Raw genomic sequence first — 26845 nt, forward strand, 5'->3', positions numbered from 1 at the left:
AAGGAGAGAACCAACTTCAACTAGTTGTCCTCTGATCTCCACATGTACTCCCATACACTCATACACACACAAAACAGATAAACGTAAATTTTTTATACAAAAATAAAAACAAATATTTGATTGAAGTGCCAGCACTAGAAGAGAGATTATAAATCCCTTATCAACAACCTTGTCCTTGGTTTATTACCAGATGTACCAGGAAGTAGGCTCTAAGAATTAGACAAACTTAGGAACTTTCAAGTCTGTAATCTCCCACATGTGAAGAAGAAACCAAACAAATTTAACAACTTACAAGTCATGTAATCTTTCTCAGGGTCAATCCCACTGTTTTTACTGTAGAAAATACATCTGGCATAACTGCTGTCCTGGCTAGTTTTATGTCACAAACTAAAGTCATCTGAGAGGAAGGAACCTCAATTGACAAATTGCCTTCATAAGATCAGGCTGCAGGCAGGCAAGCCTGTCAGGTATTTTCTGTCTTTCCTTTTTAAAATTGAAACAGGTCTCAACTATATAGACCAAACTGGTCTCAAACTCACAGAGATAGGCCTGCCTCTGGTTCCTAAGGTGTGTACCACTATGCCCAGCTTAAAGGGCATTTTCTTAAGTGATTGATGCAGGAAGGCCCAGCCCATTAAGGATAGAGCCATCCCTGGGCTGGTGGTCCTAGATTCTACCACAAAGCAGGCTGAACAAGCCATAAGAGCAAGCCAGTAAGTAACATCCCTCCAGGGTCTATGGATCAGCTCCTGTCTCCAAGTTCCTGTCCCATTTGAGTTCCTACCTTGGTCTCCAATGATGAACTGTAGTAAGGAAAAGTAAAATAAACCTTTTCCTCCTAGTGTTGCTTTTTGTCATGATGTCCCCACACAGCAATAGTGATCCTAACTAATACAACTGCTAAGTATCAGTTGATACTGAGTGCTGAGTATACATTAGATGTATCTCAAAGTTTCTTCCTAACAATCTCCTAAGAAAGTCTTAACCTCTAGGTCAGATGAGAAACTAGGTTTAGGTAGAAAACAATAACAAAGTAGGGCTGGAACTTAGTAAGTAGATAAAAGATCAATTGCTAAGAACCTGAGTTTGGATTTCAGCACCCACGTTAAAAAGATGGGCATGGAAAAAAAAGAAAAAAAAAGAAAAGAAAAAGAAAGGGCTGGAGAAATGGCTCAGCAGTTAAGAGCTCCAACTGCTCTTCCAGAGGTCCTGAGTTCAATTCCCAGCAACCACATGGTGGCTCACAACCATCTGTAATGAAATCTGGTGTGTCCTGAAGACAGCTACAGTGTACTCATATACATTAAGTAAATAAATAAATCTTTAAAAAAAAAAAAAGATGGGCATGACCACACATGTTTGCATGAGTGCATAGGAAAAAGCATATATAATATATATGTGGTCTAATCCTATCTATAGTTTCAGGCATCCACTTGGGGGTACAGGATATATCCTCAAGGTAAATAGAGCTATTATAAATAATCCATGAGGCCAAAATCTGAAGCCAGTATTCATGAGTATAAAACAGTAAGGAACATGCTTCTAAAGCTATAAAGAGTGTGAACCTAATACCAACACTTATAACTTGGAAACCGTTAACTTCTGTTGTGAGTTTATGTAAATGTGAAGCAGAGAACAGCAGATCTTGTTCCTAAAGTGGATGTAAGTATTTAATAAGTAACTATAATTCAGAGTGTTTACAATGTCCAGTGTTTTCCAAGCACTATGCTATGAACAACTGATATCATAATGCTAATATTAAACACATATAAAGAATCAACATATAACTTACAGGTCTTCTCTGATCCTATCAATCATTTATGTTCTGCTGTTGCTACTTTATGTCAGAAACTATGGAAAAGGGAAAGAAAATACAAAAAGCAACAAGGCACAAACAAGAGAAATGTACTCACAGCTCAGAAGGCAGCAGTGATTTTGAGAAGAAATCAAACAGCTGTCTTAAAAAATATCCTAGTATCTGTTTCCTCTTTTCATTGTAGCCCAGAGACCTGGAAGATAGAATGTACATATACATAAATGTCTTTATTTCACTGCTACTTATCTCTTTAACACAGTTGCTGAATAAAGTGTTCTAATACTAAGCTTAACTAACCATCAGCCCATTTTTCTCCTCTTATAAAGTCTTACCATGCTCACCCTCTTGAGCATGTTATTGTCATGTCTAACATATAAAGTGATAGACAATGAATGAATTTAAAAATAAACACAGATAAGCTATTTGCAAACCAGCTCCCAGTAAAAAGGATGCACACAAGTAACTGAAAACTATTAGGCAATCAACAAGAATAACCTGCTGAAACAATAGCAAAGTTCAAGATAAGCAACAACATAAACCTGCTTGTTCCCACTAAAACTATGCTAAAGAGATAAAGTTCAAAAATCAAACACATATATATGTGAGAACTAAAAGGAGTAGAAACTGAGGAGCTGAAAAGGCTTCTAAAATAGGCATCAAAACAAATAGGAATACTGAAGGAGGGGCAATATTCTGGACAGAAAAAAGAAATATTTAAAATGGGAATCACAGCCAAATGACACAGCAGAGTGAAAAAAGTCTCAGAAGCAGCAGCACTGAGTGAGGTGACCTTAGAGTGTGAAGATGCCCAGCTGCAGCGAGAGCCCTAGCAGCCTGTCTCCAACCAAGACCCACTCTCTGGAAAAAGCAGAGCACCTTTCACACAAAGGTAGGGTAAGTCACAACATAATGCAGTAACAAGTGCCAGAATTTGGCATCATCTTTTTCCTTCAGGAAACTGTTAGCCTAATAGGAAAGACACCAACACAAAACTCCTGGCAAAAGGCCTGTATGGAGTATCCTGATGCAAAACTCAAAGGCCCACACATATACTCAAAGCTTCCTAAGGAGTTCTGAATTCACCACAAGAAAATAAAGACATGAGAAAGGCCTCTAATCAGAAGATGGAGACAAGCACAGTGAAAGGAGACCAGAGTGCCACGGAGGGCAACTTGGAGGAAACAGAAAAGACACAAATTTTCAGTAACCCAGAGGTAGGACTCTACCATCATGAAACAAAGATATAGGATGTTTTTTGCATGAACCTCTCCACCATCCATACTAGCAGTCTAACTTGCATGTTCTTCTAGATGCAGGTACAGGGTACAACAGTAAATGTGTGCAACAGCGCAGTCATGTCCAGCAAATACTGTTTTGCTACAGCTGTCAACTACCTCTAGCTTGTCCCTTAAAGGCTGCTACCTGCTCCAGTAGCTGGTCCTACACCCATGCATACACTTGCAGCATTAAAAGGTTTTTAAGAAAAAAAGCACACTATAAGTTATGAGGGAAAAATGAGAGGAGAGGAAGGAAACAAATAAGTTTGGTCAAAATGCATCATATACATGGATGAAGGTCTCAAAAAAAACTTAGGAGACTTATTCAACATAAAAAACAACACTCTTTAAATTTTTTAAAGTGACCTAATAATCAGGCACTAACGAGACAGCTCAGCAATTAAGAGCATGCTCTTTCAGAGGACCAGGTTCCATTCCTAGCACCCACATGTCCACCAACAACCATCTGTAACTACAGTTCCTGAGGATCAGATGCCCTACTCTGGTTACCAGACACTGCTCACATGTAGTACACAGACAAACATGCAAGCAAACCATGAATACATAGAAAGTATCAAATCTTTTTTAAAAACTGATAACTGATAATTTAAAAACACAACCTTTCTCAAACCCATTGTCAAAGACATAACTCAAGTAACATTGTGCACCTCCAAAACTATCCTCCTGGGGTTGGGGATTTAGCTCGGTGGTAGAGCGCTTGCCTAGGAAGCACGAGGCCCTGGGTTGGTCCCCAGCTCCGAAAAAAGAACAAAAAAAAAAAAAAAAAAAAAAAACCTATCCTCCTTTATTATTACTATAGCTCTTTCAATTTAACTTCTCAGAGTAATAAGTAAACAGTTATATTAGCTTTGTGTCTTAAGTTTTTATATTTATTTTTTCTCCTTTCATAAAAAACTATACATTTTATAAGTGTTTTGCCTGAATGCAAGTGTGTGCACCACATGCATGCCTGGTACCCAAGAAGGTCAGAAGAAAATATTGTATCCCTTAGAACTGGAGTTAGACTGTTGTGAGGCTCTATGTGGGTACAGGGATTCAAACCCAGGTCCTCTGGAAGAGCAGTCACTGCTCTTAGCCACTTAACCATCTCTTCAACCCCAAAACTACTTTATAATGTAAAGTGAGCAGACATTAAGCAGTAAAAGCACTCCATTCCACAGCACTAAGCCCACTGATTACTATTTTAGCAAGGAGTAACTTAAGATATATTATGTTTTAGCTGTTCCATAATTCAATCTAATTTAAGAATATAAACCAGGAGAGGCCTGCCCACCACCATGCCACTCAGGCAGATGAAAGACACCCAGAGGCCTGCCTACAGTAAAGGCCACTATAATGTGCAAGGAAGTATGTGATGGAAAAATGGAAGATAAAGAGAAGCAGACAGTTTGAGCACTATGAAGAAAGATGGAACTGGAGGAAGAGGGTGATGTGAACAGCCTGCCCTGACACCTGAGGCCATGATGAAGTCTTGGCCCATACTGCCATTAAGGGCCATGTATGGGTCTGTGGCCATGCAGCAGCAGGAGTCTGTATCAAAGTTCATGGTCCATATTACCACCAAAGGCCATGCAGATGTCCCTAGTCTGAGCTGCAGAGTGAGACCATGTTGATGTCCAAAGCTGTGTAGTGAGGGCCCACCCCTCACTGGCTTTGGCATTGAGAAGAGTGCCTATAGCTCACCTGGACAGCACAGTAGAGTTGGCCCTGGTGGTGGTGGTGGTGGTGGTGGTGGTGGTGGTGGTGGTGGTGGTGGTGGTGGTGGTGGTGTGTGTGTAATAGGCTGGCCCCTGGTGGTGGTGGTGGAGGTTGGGGGGGGGGGGGTGTGTGGAATGAGCTGGCCCTAAGGCATAACAGCAGGAAAACTAACTCTACCCTTCCTGTCTACAGCATTAGGTGAGCTTGATGGGGCAATATTGGAGACTTCACCCTGGTGGTACAGGTGTGGGAGAGCTGGCAGGCTAACCAACTCAACTACCACCCAGGCCCAGATGCTGGCCCACCCCAACATTTACCCCATCTATAAACTGCTGGAATGTGGTGAAAGGACAGGTCCTTGCAGATCCAAAGCTATAGGATCTCCATGATACAGGGCAACAACAGGATATCCTAGAGGAGTCACAATGAGAATTCAGTATTGGTAGTGTAGCAGAAGCCAGAGGCCCTGAATTAGATCAATGACTAATTGCCAATGAACATTTGCAAATAAATATGTATGGACAAAAGGGTATACTGTAGGACACACTATGACGCATTACAGCTTCCCCCTTTTTTGTTTATCTTTTTATTTTGGGGGGTGGGTTATAAGAATGGAGGGTGGATAGCTATAAAGGGAGATGAGTAGGACTGAGGTACATGATATGAAAGTCACAAAGAATCAATAAAGAGGTTTAAGAGAATATAAATCAATATATTTTAACTATGAAACTGGTAAAAATGTAAGCATGAACTAGTTCAAACAGGGCCTAAAGTAGATAGTGTACAAACTATATAAGATACAAACTTAAAATACTTACATTCTTTTGCTCCAGATGAATAAAGAAAAACTGAAACTTGACTTATTACAAAATGAAATACATTTTCAACTCTCCAAAGCTATCTGTAAAAGGAAACTCCTGTCCTTTTTGGCATGAACAAATGTATTTTAAGATCAATACAAGCAGATAGACAGGGTCCTCAAAACTCTTCTCTCTCATACATACCTTTTGCTATTGCTACCATGCTTCAAAATCTTCTTATTCAAATGTGCAATTCACCCCAGACATTCCTACCATCTATCACTCACTACTACAAGTAAAGACAAGTGCCTACCATGTTATGTTCACATGTTCAAATAGTTGGCATGCTCAGCTCACTAACACTATTTCCATTTTACACAGAACAAAACTTAAGTCTTAACAATAACAGCAAATTATCCAAGGTCACATGATAAACAAAGAAATTAAGATACAAGCACTGACTTCTTAGCACCCATATTTATTTACACTGCTATTCTGAGTCCCTATATAAGCCACATTAACATTTCTATTAAAATAAGTATGAAATGGAGAAATGGCTGAGCCCTGGTTGTGCTTCCTAAGAACCCCAGTTCAATTCCCAGCACCCACATGGCAGCTCATAACCACCTCAACTCCAGTTCCAAAGGATCTAATGCTCTCTTCTGGTCTCTGTGGACAACAGACAAGTACATGGTACACAAACATGCGTGCATACAAATGTGAATTAAAATAAACCCTTTCTCCTCCAAGTTGCCTTTTTACGGTAATACAATATTATAAAACACCCAGTACACATAGCCTGTTTGTTTACCCTGCTTTTAAGAGAACAGTGTAACAACTAACATTGTTTGCCTTGGACTTTCCATATAAACAATTTTTACAACATAAGCTAATACACAGGTTTAATTTTAAGTTATTTATTGTTACTAATCTCTGACCCAGAAAGGGAGGGAGGGAGGGTGTGTGTGTGTGTGTGTGTGTGTGTGTGTGTGTGTGTGTGTGTGTGTGTGTTATGTAATAGTAATTGCTGAAAACAGCAAATCAGTCCAAAGTGAGTACAATAAATATCAACCATAAACACTGAAAGCAGCATGGATAATGTCTATTTGCAGTGATGTTTACAGCATTGTTTGTTATCTGGATCAGTGGGAATCAGTAAAGTTTCAACATCTCCTATAAGACTCTTAAAGATTTTTATAAAGTAATCTTCATTCCTTGCCATTTGATGCTTTCTGTACTGTTCAACAAAAGAAATAGAAAAGTCCTTTATCAGGAACAGATTCACAAGACAGCATTCAGGCAGGCATGGACTCAAACTCACACACTAGCGTATAGACAGGCCAGAAACTACAAACTATATACACAGATGGAAAGCAGGAAAAGAAATGGAGAATTCAAATTTGTTCACTCTCGGTCAAATAAACTTAATATGACACTAACAAATTTTGGTGCTTCTGAGGCTATCTTTAATGCATTTTTAATAGAGATTTAATTTTATGTATATGAGTACACTATAGCTATCTTCAGACACACCAGAAAAGGGCATCATATCCCATTACAGATGGTTGTGAGTCACCATGTGATTGTTGGGAATTGAATTCAGAACCTTTAGAAGAGTAGTCAGTGCTCTCAACCACTGAGCCATCTCTCCAGCCCCCTCTTTAATGCATTTAACAGACTAATTTTTCTTGTGGTATTTTATCATAGCAACAGAAATGAAACTAGGACAGTAGGTAATCCTGACATCAGTTTGTTTTTTGTCAATTGTATCAAAATCCTTGATGTTTAGCCACCAAGAACTATAAACTAGATTATAGAAGATCTAGGAACTATCTTTCCTCATGTTTCCATCATTTATCTTTTCTATTCTGCTTCAATTTGTGATACACTCCACTGTCCAAAACAAACTATCACTTTCCTTTTAGCTTAGTCTACCAACTTCTGTACTTAGACAAGCTGTAACCTATATTCTGCAAGAACACAGGTCAGAGGTAATGTCGAAAAAGAAAGAGGGAAAGGAGGGAGGGGAGGAGAGAGGGAGGAGAGAGGAGGGAGAGAGAGAGAGAGAGAGAAACAGCAACAGATCAAGAATGTTGGTATGACCAATCATGGTGGCACGCACCTTTACTTCCAACATTCAGGAGGCATAGGCAGATGGGTCTCTGTGAGTTCAAAGCCAGTCTATTCTACAAAGGGAGTTCTAGGCTAGTCAGGGACACACTGTGAAACCTTACCTGAACTCACCCCAACCCTAAAATTAATATTGGTGCAATAATAAAAATCACCTGAGCAAACCAAAAGTTCTTTACACTTCAAATTAGCTCCTAGACAAAAACATTATATTACCAGAATGTGGAACTTGTCATGGTAAGAATACTGTATGTCATTCATCATATGCCAGGGTTAGTCCAGGGGCTGCTATACAATTGGTACTGTGCCACTGATCAAATAAATACCCTAAACCAGAAAAGCCATGAACTTCCTACTGACTTCTGTAAAGGGAGTATGCAGAACCAGCACCATAGAAACTGCTTTCTAGTCCTTAGAGTAATGAGGACAGTCAGGAAGCAACTAAGATTTAGGAGCTCCTCTTGTTCAATACAAGGAAGATTCTGCCCTAAAAGCAATAGGTTTTATTTATGACTATTTACAAACTAAGAACTAAATCTATTAATTTATAAGAGTTATAAAAATGTCTATATAACATGTGAGGAAGAAAATCACTTTAAAGAGGGTTCAATTCTGGAAGCAGGATCCACATGTCTATCTAACCTGATTCTTTTTGTCTCTTGGTTAGATTGGTTGGTTGGATTGGTTGGTTGGATTGGTTGGTTGGTTGGTTGGTTGGCTGGCTGATGGGTTGGTTTTTGATTTTTCAAGACAGGGTTTTTCTAGTCCAGCTGTCCTGGAACTTGCTCTATAGACCACGGTGTCCTCAAACTCACATGAGAACTACATGCCTCTGCACCCTGAAAGTGCTGGGATTAGAGGCATGTGCCACCACCAGCTGTTTTGTTTTGTTTTTTTTAAAACAGTCTCACTTTATAGCACAAACTGGCTTTAAACTCACTATGTAGACCAAGCTAGCTTTGCATTTTCAATCCCGCAACCAAGTTCTAACACTAGAGGTTTATACTGAATCTGGCTTTCTGATTGATCTATCCAGAGCCAGCACTCTTCACCACAGTTGCACTCTGCACTTGCAAGTAAAGATAAACTCTCAGGCAGGGCTAATGGACAGGCTAACAGCAGTAATCCCTGTTACTTGGGAAGCTGGGGCACAAGTATTTAAAGTTCAAAATGTGGTAGCAAATGACTAATCCCAGTGCTCAGGAAGTGGAGTCAGGAGAATCTTGAGTTCAAGACTAGCCTGAACATCCCTGCAAGAACTTATCTCAAAATAAAAGGTAAAAGGGAAGCTGGAGTATGATACCAAACACCCACAAAACCCTAGGTTTGATCCCTAGTTCTTAAAAGAAGAAATCAAAAGAAATATTTTACTGAAGTAATTAACGCACACAGTATGTTGAAGACAAGGCCACTTTTCAAGCATATTCAGAAGACCTAATTGCTGTCACAGTATATGATGAGGGTGATGCCATCTACCTGAGAAAGATACCAAATAAAGCCTTATGAAAAGAGACAACAAAGGGATACACTTAAGGATCAGATTTAACAAGTAACCTAAAGGACCTCCTGTATCAACTGGGGAGGCTGATACAGTTGCATCACCTAGGCACACACAGGTCATTTGTGCATCAAGGTCTAGGTGAAACTGTAGACCAGCACTGGGCAGTGGAACAGCCTACAAAACAAAGGGCTACAGGTCAAAGTAAACAGGTAAGCAGGTTCCACCTGATACTTTCTTGAAAAGCAAGAACAGAATGGACAGAATGACTAGAAAGGCTACATTTTATGGAAAACTAAACAGCAGCAGTGACTCCAAGAAGACTGGAATTTAGACCACCACCAGATCACCAAATTTAAACAACTTAACCATGATATTCAAAACATGAGAGATACATAAATACACTCTGCCTGGGAAGAGCCAAAGAAACTCAATTCCCTCAGCAAAGGATGTCCAGGCAAGTCAATCCTATAATACTGCAAATATAAGAATTGTCCCACAGACATTACAGCAGTTGTGACACAAATAATCTCATAAATATGCACAGACAATATGCTCAACATCACAAACTTTCTTCCATGTATCTCTTCAGTCCAACTATGAGAACTCCCATAGATTACTAAAGACCAAAGGATGCTTGCTATTCAATCTGTCATCTTCTCTGGGCTTCTTTCCATCCTTCAAGCGTCCCTCCTCATTTCTCAAATCAGTCTAGAGCTCCCCAAGACTCTATCCTTCCAACCCTATCTTGATATGCTACCTGCATGCTTACTCCATCTCAGACTTCTCTTCTGAACCCTATCTGTGAAACCAACTAACTGGCTGTAAGTCCTATATCAATGCTTCACCATTTGCAGAGACATGAGAGCCATATCCCAAAAACTCCCACTTTCTATAAATCCCCAAGAGAGAAAACAGAGAAAGACACTTTTGCAAGACTGGTTTAACAAAAGAAAACTCTGTGTTTAATTGATCAGTGTATAGAAAGGAAATTATAATAACCAAGAACTTATGTAGTCTCTAAAAATTCCCAGCAGCCTCTGAGAAATACCCCAGGAACCATGGCAACCAGTAGTGGCTGCCCAGCACAACTAACCCCTGAGATACTCCGGGAAAGTACTCATTCCCTGGCATTATCACCTCTATCAAGGGAGACCTAATTCCATATATTTAAAATAAGTCTAAGGCAGTTTCTATTTTCCTGACTAAACCTGAAAAACTGACTCCATTTATAAAGACCATCTTCTAGACCCCTTAGAGAGAAGCATCTTTAATAAAAGATAAGTGGACAAAGTGTTCAACAGATGTCTCAAGGATCAGTAATGTCTTGCCTTGCAAATCTTTATAGTTCACTACAAAGTCACATAGTAAGACCCTGCCTCAAAAGAAATAATAACCTTTACACTTCACTACCTCAGTTTATAATGTCTCCTCCCTATTTAGAAACTCAGGCCCAAAGCCAACAATGCCATCCTTGACTCATCTCTTTCTCTCACATTCCCTATTCAACCTTGTCAGCAAATAACATTCTTCCTGCTTAACTGCCCAGCAATTGTTCTTTGATGCAAGTCCACACCCGTACCATAATGAGCCTCTACCTCTGTTCACAGAAATTAATCCAACAGCATCTACTACAGGTAAAGTGACACTTAACAGTTTCCCTTTTACATTTATGCCAGCTAATTTTTATCTATTGAATTATCACATTACAACCTGCCAAAATGTTTTATAATTCCAAAAAAAAAAAAACAAGCCATTTTCAGCATGATGCCTGTTTTTATTTAAATCCTGAAAGATTTATATGTTAGGACAGATGTCAAAAAATGACAGGCACACTTAACTTGTACTAACTTGTGTTTTTAAATATGTAATTTTTTTCATTTTGGGAGGTTTCATTTTGGTGTTTGCTCGTTTTGAGGTAGAATATCATTCTGTTGCCTAACCTGTCCCCAAGCAATCCCTCAACCTCCTGAGTATCTGGGACTACAGCTGTACATCACTATACATAATAGCTTCACTTTAAATGACACGACGCAAAGATATGACATATTCTCTAGCAAAAAGAAACTGATTTCTTGAATTCTTATTGACAAAATAATTTGTTTCTCTAGGTCTCATGCATTAAAGAATTGTCTATGTATGGGATGGGGGGAGGGGAGAATAAGTATTTTGCCTGCATGTTTGTCTGTGTATCACTTGCACTGCAGAAACCAGAAAGGGGCCTCAGATCTCAGATCTCAGTTCTGAGAGTCTCCTGCCTGGAAAGGCCGTATCTGGCTGTATTTGGTGGCACACAATTTTAATCCCAGAAGTCAGAAGACAGAGGCAGGGAAACCTTCCAATCTCTGTGAATTCTAGGCCACACAGGGCTACATAGTAAGACACTGTTCAAAAAAAGAAGGGGGCAAGGGGGGCTATATGGAGGAGCTTCAAATGCATATTGATTTTTTTTTTTTTAAGTTTGCAAAAGCTATAGACAGTACCATGATTCCATTGCACTGTGAGAAAGACAAGACCAGAGAGATGGTGATCAGGCCTGATGGGGAGGAAGCAATGGACAGACTCAAAGGGACTCTGGAAAGCCATAGTATGATCTGGTAGCAAAGGACTGCAAAGGACTCAGTAGCATGGGGATGTGATAATGTGGTGCTCTGCATCTGTTAAAACCCTCACAGCTTAAATTTAAAGGAAAAAAAAAGTATCTGTTTACCTGAGGATCTTGAAGGCAGAATTCCAGACTTGCTCTCTGAAATGGTAAGCTGTGCTAGTGCCAGAATTTATGACCCACCTCCCCAACAGATGAGTGTCTAAGGCAGGCAATTCCATGTGTGTTGCCACATACTGATATGGATGAACAAGCATGGCCCACACAGCCCATTAAGATAGCAGAAGGAGCTCACACAGGTCTCTTCTGGACTCTCCCTATATGCTTTCCATTCCTAATTTTATTATGTATCCTTTTTGCTATAATAAATGGTATAAAAACACAATAACCCTGTACCTTCTTAGAACAGTACACAGCCAGTCAAGGCTCATATTTTGAAACCCTAAGGACAAGGGCTTATTTTTCTTTAGCTTTGTGAATACTTCTTCCAAATAATTTAATCTGTGGTAGTTTGGGGGGACCTCCAAATTTTACAATGCTCAGCACTAGACTAATCTCACAATGCAAGGATGTTCATTTAAAATCATTAGCTAGGAAGAGTAGTGCATATCCAGGACTCAAGAAGCTCAGACAAAAAGACTACATGGATTGGAAGCCAGCATTGTAAGATGAGTGAGAGCTGTCTCAAAAACAAAACAAACAAACAAACAAAAGACTGCCAGGCATGGTGAGCACTCAGGAGGAAGAGGCAGATGGATCTCTATGAGTTCCAGCCCGGTCAGGGTCACACGGTGACATCCCGCTTCAAAAAACAAAGTCAAAACATATATTAAAATAAAATGTAATGCAGAGGACTTGATACTACAGCAGGCATGAAACATGACGATCTGAGGCTGGCTGCAATGTACATGCTGCTTTTCATTCTCCCAACACTAAGTATCAAGAATGCTGTTCTCTAAACCACTTATGAGCCCGAAAGGACAAGAAGCTGTACTTACTCAACAATGCCCAGCTCCTAGCACTAGAGCCCTTCATAAAATCCTTTAAACTTGATAGACAGATAAGTGGATCAGAAATAGTATGGGGTTCTTTGTTTGTTTTATTTTTAAACAGGAAATTAGGATCAGAAAGATGGCTCAGCAAATAAAGGCAAGCTTGGTGACCTGAGTTCAATTCTGGGAGCCCACATAAAAGGTGGAAGGAATCTACGCCATAAAGTTCTCCTTTGATAGCCACATGTGTGCTATACAGTACATGCCCACAAATACACACAATTAAAGACAAAACAAAGGGAATATATAATGTCTTGTCAATCCCCATATCTCCACAATAATGTGGAAGTTAGTATTAGGAATTAGAGGAAATGAGTTCAGCAACTGACTCCTTATGTTTATTTCTGTCTACTGCCAACAGTAGCCATGATTCCAATCTCCTCTCCACTTTTTCCAGGAAAGCACATTTCACAAACTGTGTCATACCCATCTCACCATTAACAGGCTCTGACTGAGCTGCAAATGAATAATCAAGACTGTCTGAGCAATTTCCCCTAATTCACATTGTCTTCTCTGGTTATCAGCTGAACTCACAAGAAAGAGCTCTGGACCCTATCCTTAAATTTATTTCCACAATTCTAGACAACCTACAGTAATCTGGATACTAGGGGACAAAATAAAACTAGAAAAGTTAGAATGTTTACCTATAAACTAGCAAAAAGCAGAGTTCTAGGACAGATGAAATCAAAGACACCAACTCTTTGCCAAACACAAAATCAATCCAGAATTGTCAAAAATAGTTTCCACGTAGACAGAATCAACTTAAAGGAAGTTACTTCAGTCCCCTAGCTCAAGTGTATTACTGCCTATAAGTAATGTTTCTTCTTCCATAGAGAAAGCAAAATGCAAATTCATTTTCCATCAGACTAAGCAGATTGTGAATTTTTTCTAACACTGAAGTCACAACTAAGCCTAAGCCCAAAATCTGGGGATGACATCTGAAACCATACAGGTCTACTGTGACTTCTATGTCATTACCACATGCAATCATTTATTCTCTGTCACTCATGACTCTTTGCCCCAATAGGAGTCTGAGATAGTCCATCTCCAATATCTCCTCCCTAGATTCTACCCCCAGTACGTCAGATATCTCACATTTCTGCAGAAACAGCTTTGATCTGTGTTCCAATCCAGTAACGAAACTGCTTGTGCCTCAACAACCAGCCAACAGCTGCCCTACTGTCCTGCTCTAATGTAGGTGCTCACCAGGACATCGAAAACGTGCTGCTTGGTATCTCTCTTCTAACTTAATCCAAGAGATACTATCTCACAGCCATGTAAAAACTTCCTCCCTTCTATGTAAAATCAATCCTCCATTGTCTCTCTAACTAAGGCCTTTTCCTAGAGAACATAACTAGCATTAAACTACACTTAACAGTCTTTATACCCCTTAGCTTTGTCTAATGTTAAGTCACATGCTGAAGATATGACAGTCCAATCAAAGTCCCAAACACCTGGCTGCCTGAGGTGCCCAAGCTGTGTCCTTTTATCCTTTTACCTTTAAGGGTAGGGGCCCAAAGCGAATTTAAAAAAAGTTTTTTTTTCTTTTCTTTAATGCTGCTTGATACTCTCAAGACACAATGTGTATGAGTTTACCTGACAGATTGGGCTGCATACCGATGGCTGTTTCAAATGTAACTGTTTTTTCCTTATAGACATTATTCCAGTGTGTCAGGTAAGTACAGCCTAACACCAAGGAAGGTCACATCTCTTCTCTGGCCTCTCTCCTGATGAATCTTGGGGCACAGGAACCCACTTATTCATACACAGTTTTGCTTAAGTTTCAGAGGTTCATGGTTCTAGGACAGAGCATGCCTGACTCAAAGCACCAGTTGACAGTTTCATTCCACAGGTGAAAGAAGTCAGAAGAACTCCATAAACTAGTTACCAAAGAAAGGACTTGGGCTGCCCTATTGTCCCCTGGACCATTGGAACCTTGACTTTCTTTTCATGATCAGAGCTTGCACAAACAGGCTTCAAAATCAATCCTCCATTGTCTCCCTAATTAAGGCCTTTTTCTGGACAACATAATTAGAATGCTCCAAGACATATCAGAGCCCAACTTTGCCCCCTTTGTCTTGCTAGCTAAGCCAAAGCAGAGCAGCTACTTACTCTATGAGAATGATGACAAAGTATGGGTCTTCTCCCTTCTCAGGTAGGTAACTGTGACACCTTCCTTATGAGCCCTGTGACTCCAGTAGAACCATCCTAACATATAAGCCTGTTCCGTCACTCTGGGACCCAAAGTTCCCATCAAAATCAACTGCAAACTGCTCTGAGCCTGTCTGATAGAAGCTTCTTCTCAACCCAACACTACTCCAAACATAACTAAAATTTTCAGTCGAAATGCCCAACTTCTCACGCCTCCATGTCTTTCCCAATTCCTCTCTCAAGGGGACTAATTTCCCCATATGGCCTAGTCAGTTTCTGTACAATTCCTGGGCCAAGCATTTTTCACGTCTCTAGGGTTTTTCTGTTGTTGTTTGTTTACCTGTTCTTTTTTTTTTTTTTTTTTTTTTTTTTTTTTTTTTTTCGAGCTGGGGACCAACCCAGGGCCTTTGCGCTTCCTAGGTAAGCGCTCTACCACTGAGCTAAATCCCCAGCCCCACCTGTTCTTTTTTTAAGTAGGGATATATGATGACGAAAAAAGAATGTAATAGGCTATGTGCTGCCTATGAAGAATGAGTATCTGCCAAACCTGGAGCCCAGACAGCGCCTCTAGGCTCCCCGAGCACTCTGCTGTTAACAGCCACTGCACACATCACACAGCAAAGCATGGAACACTGGCCACTAAGCTGCTCTGGTCTCATTCCTTACAGATATACCTTCAGGACAACTGCTGTTCCTGACACACTCTGCAAACGAATTAACTAACAAACCATACCTCAAGAACAAGCTGGCAAAACCCAACAGATTTATTCTTCTGAATAAATCTTTAGCAGTAAAATACTAAGTGGGGGAAAAAAACACTAACTTTATTTACATACCACTTCATATAGTAACTATACAATAATTTCAAAATCTGGCAACATAAATATTGTGCAGAAAAGAACAGAAACCAAATTAACTTACGGAAAGTCAGGCTCCAGGCCAAGAAGTGCTGAAACAACCTGGCAGTGATGATACACACTTTTAATCCTAGCACTCAGGAGGCAGAGGCAGGTAGATCTCTGAGTTTGAGACCAGTGGTCAAAGAATGAGTTCCAGTACAGTCAGAACTACACAGAAAAGGCCTGTCTTTTTCTGGATGGTGTGGGGGGGCACAGAGAAAGGAATGAGGAAGGGAGGGAAGGAGATTGAACAGAATACTTAAACTCAGATCTATAGTTCTCAGAAACACCTTTTCTGGCCATGAGTAATGGCTAACATGTATGACCTCTGTACTTTGGAGATGGAAGCAATTGGATCAGGAGTTCAAGACTAACCTCAGCTAGAGTGAGGCCAGTTTAAGCTACAGGATGAGATCTTAAGAAAATGAGGAATGCTTTTCCTGTTGGTCCTAGTTTCAACTCTGCTGCTGTGAAAGAATATCCTGGGAAAAAGAAACTGAGGGGAGAAAAGGTTTATTCAGTTTACAGTTCCCAGTTACGGTTCCCCAGAAGTCAGGAAGTCAGAGGAGGAATTGCAGTAGTCATATTCAAAGACAAGAGCAGAAAAAGAGAATGAATGTAGCATACTTGCTTATTGCTCAGCTCATTTTCTCTACTCTTACCCAGGCAATGGTGCCACCCACAGTGAGATGGGTCTTCCCACATCAATTAAGAACTGAGACAATCCCCTACAGACATCTCCACAAGCCAACCTCATCCAGACCATCCCTTGCTGAGACTTTTGACTGTGCCAAATAAATAAAACTACTCAACACATTGTTACAGATCTGCCTCTCTCTACAAACTATAATGAAGCATGATGTCTTCAATTACTATTGTGTGACATGGGAGTAAGGTGGGATTTAATTTCTAACCCATTACTTAACAAAATTTTCAAGTTAATGCTACTTTTTATGGGGAGTCATACAATGGATACTACTAGGCTATAGCTTTAGAATAACAACAAACTAAATATTTTATGTCTTTTCTTTTTTTGTAAGCATCAGTCCTTGAGAAATCAACAAAGATTAAACAGCTTAATTAACAAATGCCACTGAAAGGCAAGACAGCTGCACCCACAGCATGACCCTCACATGCCAGCTAAGCTGACACAATGCCAGCTGAGGGAATCAACTTTTGAGCTTCTGTACAGGTAGGACAGAGTCCAAAAGCCAACAGGGCATATTAACACCTCAGCTTCAGCCAGGGAAATGCACACTTTCAGGAGCAGACAAAAATATAAGAAAAACTCTTAACTTAAAACAACTAACAAGTGCTTTTGCACAGTAGCTATATGGGGTGTTGTCTATTCCAGAGCTGCAAACCACTACCTGCAGGTCAACCCAGGCTCACTTGACTCTGTACAACCCATAGTTATTAGACTTTGCAAGACTAAAGGAATGATAATAGCGTGTCATTCACGTGAAAATTACATGGAATTTACATTTCAGAGTACAGGAAGGAATCTGGTTGCTCACAATCAGCTCATTCCTTTATTAGCACCCTTCTGCTAGGTACTGGTGATACAGGTAGTCTATGGTCTGAAAAGTCTGAAATATTCATTGTGTGGCCTTTCACACAGGCAGTCTATTAACCTACAGCACAACTAGGAACATAAGCTGACACAGCTTCCTTCCTCTGAGTTTTCAAAGGGGGGGACAGGGGGATTGAGATTGATTAGAGAAATTGATTCATTTTTAGGGCCAGGTGTGGTGGCACATCCTTTAATCCTAGCACTCAAGAGGCAGAGACAGGTGGATCTCTGTATTGAAGGCCAGTCCAATCAACATCGTGAGGCCCTATCTCAAAACAACAAAAGACTTATTTTACGTATACAAGTGTTTAACTTGCATATATGTGTGTGCTGCACATAAGTCCCTTATGCCTGAAAAAAACAGAAGAGGTCATTAGATCCCTTGAAACTGAAGTTACTGACAATTATAAACCAACATGTGGGTGCTGAGAATCAAACCTAGGTTTTGGGAGTAGTATTTGGTTTTGGCTTTTAGATTTTTAGACAGGGTCTGGCTATGTAGCTGTGACTGATCTGGAACTCAGTATATAAACCAGGCTGGCTTTGAACATACAGAGGTTTACCTGCCTTTGCCTCCTAAATGCTGGGATTAATGGTATTCATCACTACACCCAGCCAAGCTGGTTTAGTTTTAAATCAAATATGAAGGGGTGAAATAAGCTAGAAAGACTAGGGAAATAATAACCAGGGAAAGGAATCTCTCATCTTGGAAACTGCTTAAGTCTCTTGTCTGTTCAAAGTCAAGAATGCCAGTACAATGAAATTTGCCCACATAAAGCCTGGTGTGGCAGCAAAGTATTTACCTATTTATTATCCCAGAACTTTGAGAAGCAGAAGCAAGACCATCATCAGTTCACTTTGAATGGAAACATTTCAACTCCCTCTTGACCCACAGTTTACCTTCTCTTTAAACTCCCACCCACTGTACCTTAGAACAGCTCTAGAACTTTACTGGAAAAAGGGAAAGAGGGGCACTTTAGAAATTCTTATTAAATTATGTAACCACAAATGTTGTATGGCTATTACAACAGTAGGGGCAGCTCTCTTGAGAAGCACACACTCACATTTAGGTGTGTTGGTCTCCTTCTCTGTTGTTTCTTTAAAAACTCCAACTCTACTCGGTACAGACTCCTGAAATTCTCTGCCTGTGTATGGTCAAGAGAGCAGTTTCACTTGAAACTGCAGATCCCTGAAAGAACCACATGGACACTAAGAAGCATGGAGCTATGCCCCTGACACTTCTGCAACCAACAACAGGGAAGGGAAGGGCACCAAACAAGACCCTAGCTAAAGCTCCAAATCTGTTTAGGGATCCACTGACAGTCCTGGGTGCCCATTAAGACTCTGTGTGCCCAGTGGTTCAATTTTCCCCCTCTCCTTTCTAAAGAAAGGTGTCGTTGAATTACTGTGTCTCATTTTAACAGGAGTACCAATGTTACAGCATGTATGCTCTCAAAGCAAGCTCCTCTACTATATATCTAAGCATCAACCCAAATCAACACAAAGAGCCAGCAATATGGAACAGTAAATAGGAAGGATGGCCGAAGGTGATGAAACCATGGAAAGTAAGTTACAACATTCTAGGGTCTTTGTGCGATATGGGGAGGAGAAGACCAGTCTTATGTATCCCAGGCTAGCCTGGAAGAATGCAAATATGTCACTCTCTTTGAGCTGCAATTCAACAGACAGACAAAGATGTACAGATTATTGTACACTCTGAAAATGTTTAACATTTATTTTTAATAACTGTTATCTTTTGAGAGCCACTAGGCTAAGCACTATACCATTCTGAAGTATGACACATACTGTATCATTTAATTCTCTCAACAAATAGCCTAGGGCTCTATTATTTGGCCCAATTAACTTACAAGGAAATGTGAGAAAAATCAACAACTGAACCCAAGATCAAGGGCTGCAAGATTGAGCCCTTTATCAAAGCATCCCCAATGGTTACTCCACTTCCAAACATATTCCCCTCAAGACCCTTGCCTTTGACAGAAATCTTGCTATTCACAAGGTGGACTCACAAGCCAATGGCTCTGGCACTGCTCTAGCTATATTCTCACTGCTGCAATAAAAACCATGCCACTGAAAGAAAAGCCAGATACCTCCATAAACAGGCCGAATTGGAGCCTCAAATGAAATAAGATCTACAAGTTATATGTACATGCACGTTAAAATTTGAAAATCCTAGTTAAGCACCTGTACATGCTATCTTGAGATGTTTCTCCAGTTCAAATGCATATCCTTGTACAGAGCCTCCTACTTGTTGCTTGCTGAGATCCTAAACCTAAAGGTACACCAGGACCAACAGCTACTCCCTGGGTTCCACAGGGAGCAACCTAGCTTTTCTTCTGTTCTCAGTCTGCTCCTTTATTACCTCTTTACAGAATCTAAACCACAATCCAGCTTTCTGAACCCTCCTTCAGAGTAAAAGACAACTAGGCAATTAGGAATGTCCCAAGTTCCTTAGAATGGGAAAGTACAGTAGCCACCAAGAGCAGAAGGGACAGTAGGGAGTGCTTCTGTTTGGCTCTCGGCTCTTAACAACTAAAGAATAATCCCAAAATTGGGGGTGCATGTGTTATAGAGTCTCTAACACATCCCTAGCAACCACAATAGGATACTACCAAGCAATAGGATATATTACATGTGTAATCAGAGGTCTTTAGCTTTCCTGTGAGAAGTTTGTGCTTCTGCTGCTTCTGGGTTATTAGAAGCTTAACTGGAGATACATCAGCCAATCTGTACACAGACACCAACACCTAGGCTTGCCCTTGCTCTATCTCCCCATTCTTCCTCTTAACCAGGCTATTCTCCCCTTGGCCCCTCCGAGTGGATAGTATGGATTTTCTGCCAGCCAAAGCACTGCAGTACACCCTAAAGCTGGGACTTAAGGGACAAATCAATATAAACTGAAAATGTTTTCCCATCTTTCATGACTGATTAGCATTTGTAAGTGAAATACACACACACACACACACACACACACACACACACACACACACACACACATGCACACACACTTGCAAGCATGATAATCCACAAAGAGGCAGGCAGATCTCCATATTTGAGGCCAGACAAGTATACATAGTGAGTTCCAGGCCTGCCAGGAGAGAGACCTTATCTCAAAGCAGAACACTGACAATGGTGTGCTAATGGACACACCACAGCTTCAGTCACCATCTTTATCCCTGGGCCTCAAAAGAGTCCCCGAAACCACTTAAAATTCAAGGCTTACCTTACATCATAAACAATAAACAAAATAATAAATAACTCAAAGTAATAATAACAAGATGGTTCAGTGAGTAAAAACTGACAACCTTGATTGGATCACAGAACACAGTTAAGGTAAAAGGAGAGATCCAACTCCGCAAAGTTTCCTCTAACTTCCACATGAGCACACATGTGCTCTCCCACATACAATTTTTTAAGTTAATTCAAAATGAACTAAACCAAATGTCAAACTAAAACTCTTTCAACTCCTATGAAGGTAGGGGAAACTTTGTGAACTAGAATTGAGCAATTCTTGGCTATTTACAACCAAAAAAGAAAAAAAAATCTATAAGCCAGACATGGAAAGCACATACCTGTAATCCCAGCACTCAGAAGGCAGAGGCAGGAGGTAAACTGGCCTACATAATGAGCTACAGGCTAGCCAGAGCTACATGCTAGATATTGTTTGGGGTCGGGTAAGCCCAGTACTCAGATTCAGAAAAGAGAAATCAGTGTTGGAGACTAACCTGAGTAAGTGCAAAATAAGTAAGGGCTAGGAATATAGCTTTGTGGAGAAAGAAAGGGAAGAAGGCAAAGAAGAAAGGAAGAGAGAGTAAGAGAAGGGAAAAGATCAAAAGGGGGAATAGAGGAAAAGCCAGAATCCCAAGCATGCCTGGTTGCAGTGTTTCCAGGCCTACCTAGACTACAGCCTATGAGGCCATCTCACTAACTGTAAGTTAGGTTTTTGTTTGTTTGTTGTTGTTATTGTTGTTGTTTATAATGTAAGGTAAAAACAACAGAAGGACAAAAATTAATTGGGTCCCTTCTTTATACTATACACCAAAATCAATTCCAAAGCAATTATAAATTTAGACATGAAAAGCACAATTATACATCATTTATAAAGTAAAAGTTTTGTTTATGCCCTCAAGTTAGAGAAATCTACAGAAAAATGCTGAGAAGCTAAACTCCAATAAACCTAACTTCATTTCACCCAAAAGCAGCAAAAATGGCTCAATGAAAATAAGCTACAAAGAATGTACACGCATAGAATACTCAAAAACAATCATGATTCCAGTTCCAGAGGGACCCAACACCCTCATACAGACATACATGCAAGCAAAACACCAATGCACATTAAAGAAGAAAAAAAAAAGAAAAAAGGAAAAGACAAAACTCAGGCAGTGGTGGCACATATCCTTGATCCCAGAACTCTAGAGGCAGAGGCAACTGGATCTCTGAGTTCAAGGCCAACCTGATCTACAAAGTGAGTACAGTCAGGGCTACACAGAAAAATACTGTCGCAAAAGAAACAAACAAAAACAAAGGGGAAAAAGAGAAAGAGGGACGAGGGAGGAGGAGGAAGAGAAGATAGGAACCAATTGAAAACATGGGCCAAGTGGCCAGCAAATGCATAAAAAGTCTCATCATTATCAGGAAAGGACTATTTAAAGCCCCAGAGCAGTAACACTACAGAAACCCACCAAGAGTGCAGAAGAAAGGCCAGCCAGGAACAGAGAAGAGATCAGGGAAGAATGGTCAGTGGGAGAAAGGAACTTAAGCACAGAGCCACTAACTCAAAGTTATTAAAAAGCTCTCTGGGGGCATTCTGAGAATACGTACAGGGGCCACTGGCTACTACTGACTCTAAAATATAACTTCAACTTCACTGAATCAATTTAGACAGAAAACCGTTGTTCCAGATGTGTTTCTCTGGCTATCTCATTTCTGTTATTTTTGCTTTCACAGTTGATGAGAGAGAAGAACAGGCATTTCATATCTCGCCCATTGTTTGAATTTGAAATTGCATGACCATTATCTCTGTTCCTTCTCTATCTCTGCAACTACCTTGATATTCTAAAAAGTGACTTAGAACAAAGTCATCTAGTCTTTCTGATAGACTCCCTCCAGAGAGAGTCTTTTGCACACCAGCTTACCATTGCTCTCTTTATCTTTATTCTCCAAGGACCAACACACTGACACAGTGCATGAGGAAGCTCTGAAGCACTGAAGAGCACTGAAGAATAACAGAGTCCCTGCCACTGAGCTTGCCACAGCCCCTTCAATAGACGCACTTAGTTCTATATAGGGCATACAAATAAAGGCAAACCACTCATTTTCATCTTTGCAGATTCTTTACCTTTCATTTAGCCTTTTATCTCAAAAGAGGTGACATGTGGCCAAAATGCCAAAGAAAATATACTAAACCAAATGTGCCTGAAATCTCAGCATTGAAAATAGGAAGATAGGTGACATAGGGGAAGAAAAGGGGAGGAGAAGGAGGAAGGTAAGAGGGGACAAAGGAAAAGGAAAGATGGATGGATGACTTAATTAAATATACATATTACTTCAATGCTAAGCCTAAAATCAATTTATACAATACTGCTTCATTAGTCACCCAAAGGCTTGGCAATCACCCTGACTTAGTAAATGCCACCCAAGCTTTTGGACCAAAACGAAACCACTAGAGAACTTAAAACTTTGCCTTAAGCACCAGCATGTACATTCTATCCTATGTGCCAAAGCCACACACCCAGGAACCACACAAACTGTTCTTTCTATGCAAAATGTTTGTTTAAATTCCAAACCAAGACCAAAAGACTTAAGTGGTCTCGGTATAAAATGTAATAAATTAAAAAGTAGTTGAGGTGTTCTCAAGATTCTGAGAAATGGGGTTGGGGATTTAGCTCAGTGGTAGAGCACTTGCCTAGCAAGCGCAAGGCCCTGGGTTCAGTCCCCAGCTCCAAGAAAAAAGAAAAAGAAAAAAAAAGATTCTGAGAAATACTAAAAACAGCCAAGACACTGAAAAAATGAGAGCAAACTCATTGGCATACATACATCTCAAATAAGGACCAGCATTTCAAACTGCTCTAAAGCTGCAGTTCACAAACTTATTGTCCATCTGAGCTCCCAGACAGCAAGCTCAAGCAACTTAGGGAGTAGTTCACGATCTGACAAGATTCTAGGTGAAGGTAATATTTCCTGCAGTCACCACTTGAAATCAATAGAAGACCTAGAAGGGGCTGGAATTCTCACCTTTTGAGTTTTCACTGCATAGCAGAGCAAGGCTAAGGGAGGCCCTGACTGACAAAGAGCAGACAAAAAATCAGCAACAGATTCTGTACTCAAATGCTAGTTTCTCTTACCAGAGGACACTGTCACCTGTGACTCAAAACATTGCACCTGGATAGCATCCGTGCAGTAAAAACTGTGAGCAAGGTCACAGCACACTTGTATAACATGTAACTGCCACTTTCTTGTACATGGCTTTAGGATATCTCAAGCCCTGATAAAAACATCCACTTAACACAGACTGTCCTAGAGCTTCTGGCATTACAGGTCCTTTCATTTATTTTTTTTTTTCATTTTATTTTCTGAAGTGCCAAGGATTGAACTCAAGCCCTTGCACACACTAGGAAAGTGCTTTATTACTGACCTACACTCTCAGCATGGATCCTTTCTAAATCCCACTTACTTTGCATTACTTTGAACAACTGCTTCCCTCTAACCTGAGTTGAATCCTAATATGTAAGACTATAAATTCCTATAAAACTGATTTCTATGAAAAAAGAAACTCAAAACTGTCAAATGTCACAGAAGCATCTTTTCTGATCCCAGTAGCCTGAGTGACCCAACTCTACAATAATTAATACACCTAGGTTCTTCTTGTCACTCATTCAAAAAGACTATGTGACAGAAACTGGGAGTGCAATGGGAAATAAAAGGGCACTTCTGTCCTCTTGGAAGACACTGAATCCTCTAATAACATAGAACACACAAAACTGTTAACAAAGATGATCATATGGCACTTTGGTCAAGTAAAAGTAGAAACTGTAAGTACCTATAGCAGAATCCAAGATACGAGATGACAGAAATTTTAACAAAAACTGTGTCAGAAAGGAAATCCCAGACACAGACAACCCACAAGCAGAACTTCTGAGGTCCTTTTGAGGCTGGGTTTTGGTACAGTGGCCTCAAATAATGGAACAGAGAGTAAGTCTTAAAAACAGGATGGAATGCTTATCACCCTGTACAAAGCTTAAGTCCAAGTGGATCAAGGACCTCCACATCAAACCAGACACACTCAAACTAATAGAAGAAAAACTAGGGAAGCATCTGGAACACATGGGCACTGGAAAAAAATTTCCTGAACAAAACACCAATGGCTTATGCTCTAAGATCAAGAATCGACAAATGGGATCTCATAAAACTGCAAAGCTTCTGTAAGGCAAAGGACACTGTGGTTAGGACAAAACGGCAACCAACAGATTGGGAAAGATCTTTACCAATCCTACAACAGATAGAGGCCTTATATCCAAAAATATACAAAGAACTCAAGAAGTTAGACCAGCAGGGAGACAAATAAATGGGATTAAAAATGGGGTTCAGAGCTAAACAAAGAATTCACAGCTGAGGAATGCCAAATGGCTGAGAAACACCTAAAGAAATGTTCAACATCTTTAGTCATAAGGGAAATGCAAATCAAAACAACCCTGAGATTTCACCTCACACCAGTGAGAATGGCTAAGATCAAAAACTCAGGTGACAGCAGATGCTGGCGAGGATCGGAGAAAGAGGAACACTCCTCCATTGTTGGTGGGATTGCAGACTGGTACAACCATTCTGGAAATCAGTCTGGAGGTTCCTCAGAAAATTGGACATTGAACTGCCTGAGGATCCAGCTATACCTCTCTTGGGCATATACCCAAAAGATGCCCCAACATATAAAAAAGACACGTGCTCCACTATGTTCATCGCAGCCTTATTTATAATAGCCAGAAGCTGGAAAGAACCCAGATGCCCTTCAACAGAGGAATGGATACAGAAAATGTGGTACATCTACACAATGGAATATTATTCAGCTATCAAAAACAACGACTTTATGAAATTGTAGGGCAAATGGTTGGAACTGGAAAATATCATCCTGAGTGAGCTAACCAATCACAGAAAGACATACATGGTATGCACTCATTGATAAGTGGCTATTAGCCCAAATGCTTGAATTACCCTAGATGCCTAGAACAAATGAAACTCAAGACGGATGATCAAAATGTGAATGCTTCACTCCTTCTTTAAAAGGGGAACAAGAATACCCTTGGCAGGGAAGAGAGAGGCAAAAGATTAAAACAGAGACAGAAGGAACACCCATTCAGAGCCTGTCCCACATGTGGCCCATACATATACAGCCATCCAATTAGACAAGATGGATGATGCAAAGAAGTGCAGACCGACAGGAGCCGGATATAGATCGCTCCTGAGAGACACAGCCAGAATACAGCAACTACAGAGGCGAATGCCAGCAGCAAACCACTGAACTGAGAATAGGACCCCCGTTGAAGGAATCAGAGAAAGAACTGGAAGAGCTTGAAGGGGCTCAGGACCCCATATGTATAACAATGCCAAGCAACCAGAGCTTCCAGGGACTAAGCCACTACCTAAAGACTATACATGGACTGACCCTGGACTCTGACCTCATAGGTAGCAATGAATAGCCTAGTAAGAGCACCAGTGGAAGGGAAGCCCTGGGTCCTGCTAGAACTGAACCCCCAGTGAACTAGACTGTTGGGGGGAGGGCGGCAATGGGGGGAGGGTTGGGAGGGGAACACCATAAGGAAGGGGAGGGGGGAGGGGGATGTTTGCCCGGAAACCGGGAAAGGGAATAAAACTCGAAATGTATATAAGAAATATTCAAATTAATAAAAAAAAAAAAAGGATGGAAAATTCCAGATTCATAGAATGAATGAATATACCTCAGAAATCTTTATTTTTTTATTGTTTCAGAAATCTTTATACCAGTGGTTCTCAACCTATGGGTCATGATCCTCGACAGGTCAAATATCAGATATGCTGTACATAACATATTTAATTATGATTCATAACAGCAAAATTACAGCTATAAAGTAGCAATAAAATAATTTTATGGTTGGGGGAGGTCACCACAACATGAGGAAGAACTGTATTAAAGAGTTTCAACATTAAAATGTTGAGAACCACTGCTTTACAGGAACACAGTTTGTTAGAAGTTATAATTTCCAGTCAGGCAGTGGAAATAACAATCTTTAATTCCAGCACTCTAGAGGCAGAGGCAGGTGATTTCTGAATTCAAGGC

At 40.3% G+C, this 26845-nt stretch overlaps 1 protein-coding gene across 3 annotated transcripts in view; it reads right to left on the reverse strand.

Moving 5' to 3' along the window:
* Ptk2 (protein tyrosine kinase 2) overlaps positions 1-26845 on the reverse strand; it is a 202897-nt gene that overhangs the window by 171509 nt on the left and 4543 nt on the right. For all 3 annotated transcript variants that reach the window (XM_032916460.1, XM_032916454.1, XM_032916467.1), the window contains exon 2: positions 1914-2009. The gene's annotated coding sequence lies outside the window, so the exon portion shown is untranslated. The remainder of the gene's footprint in view (positions 1-1913; positions 2010-26845) is intronic.

The sequence above is a fragment of the Rattus rattus genome, chromosome 1 (assembly GCF_011064425.1).
Source record: "Rattus rattus isolate New Zealand chromosome 1, Rrattus_CSIRO_v1, whole genome shotgun sequence".
NCBI lineage: Eukaryota > Metazoa > Chordata > Mammalia > Rodentia > Muridae > Rattus > Rattus rattus.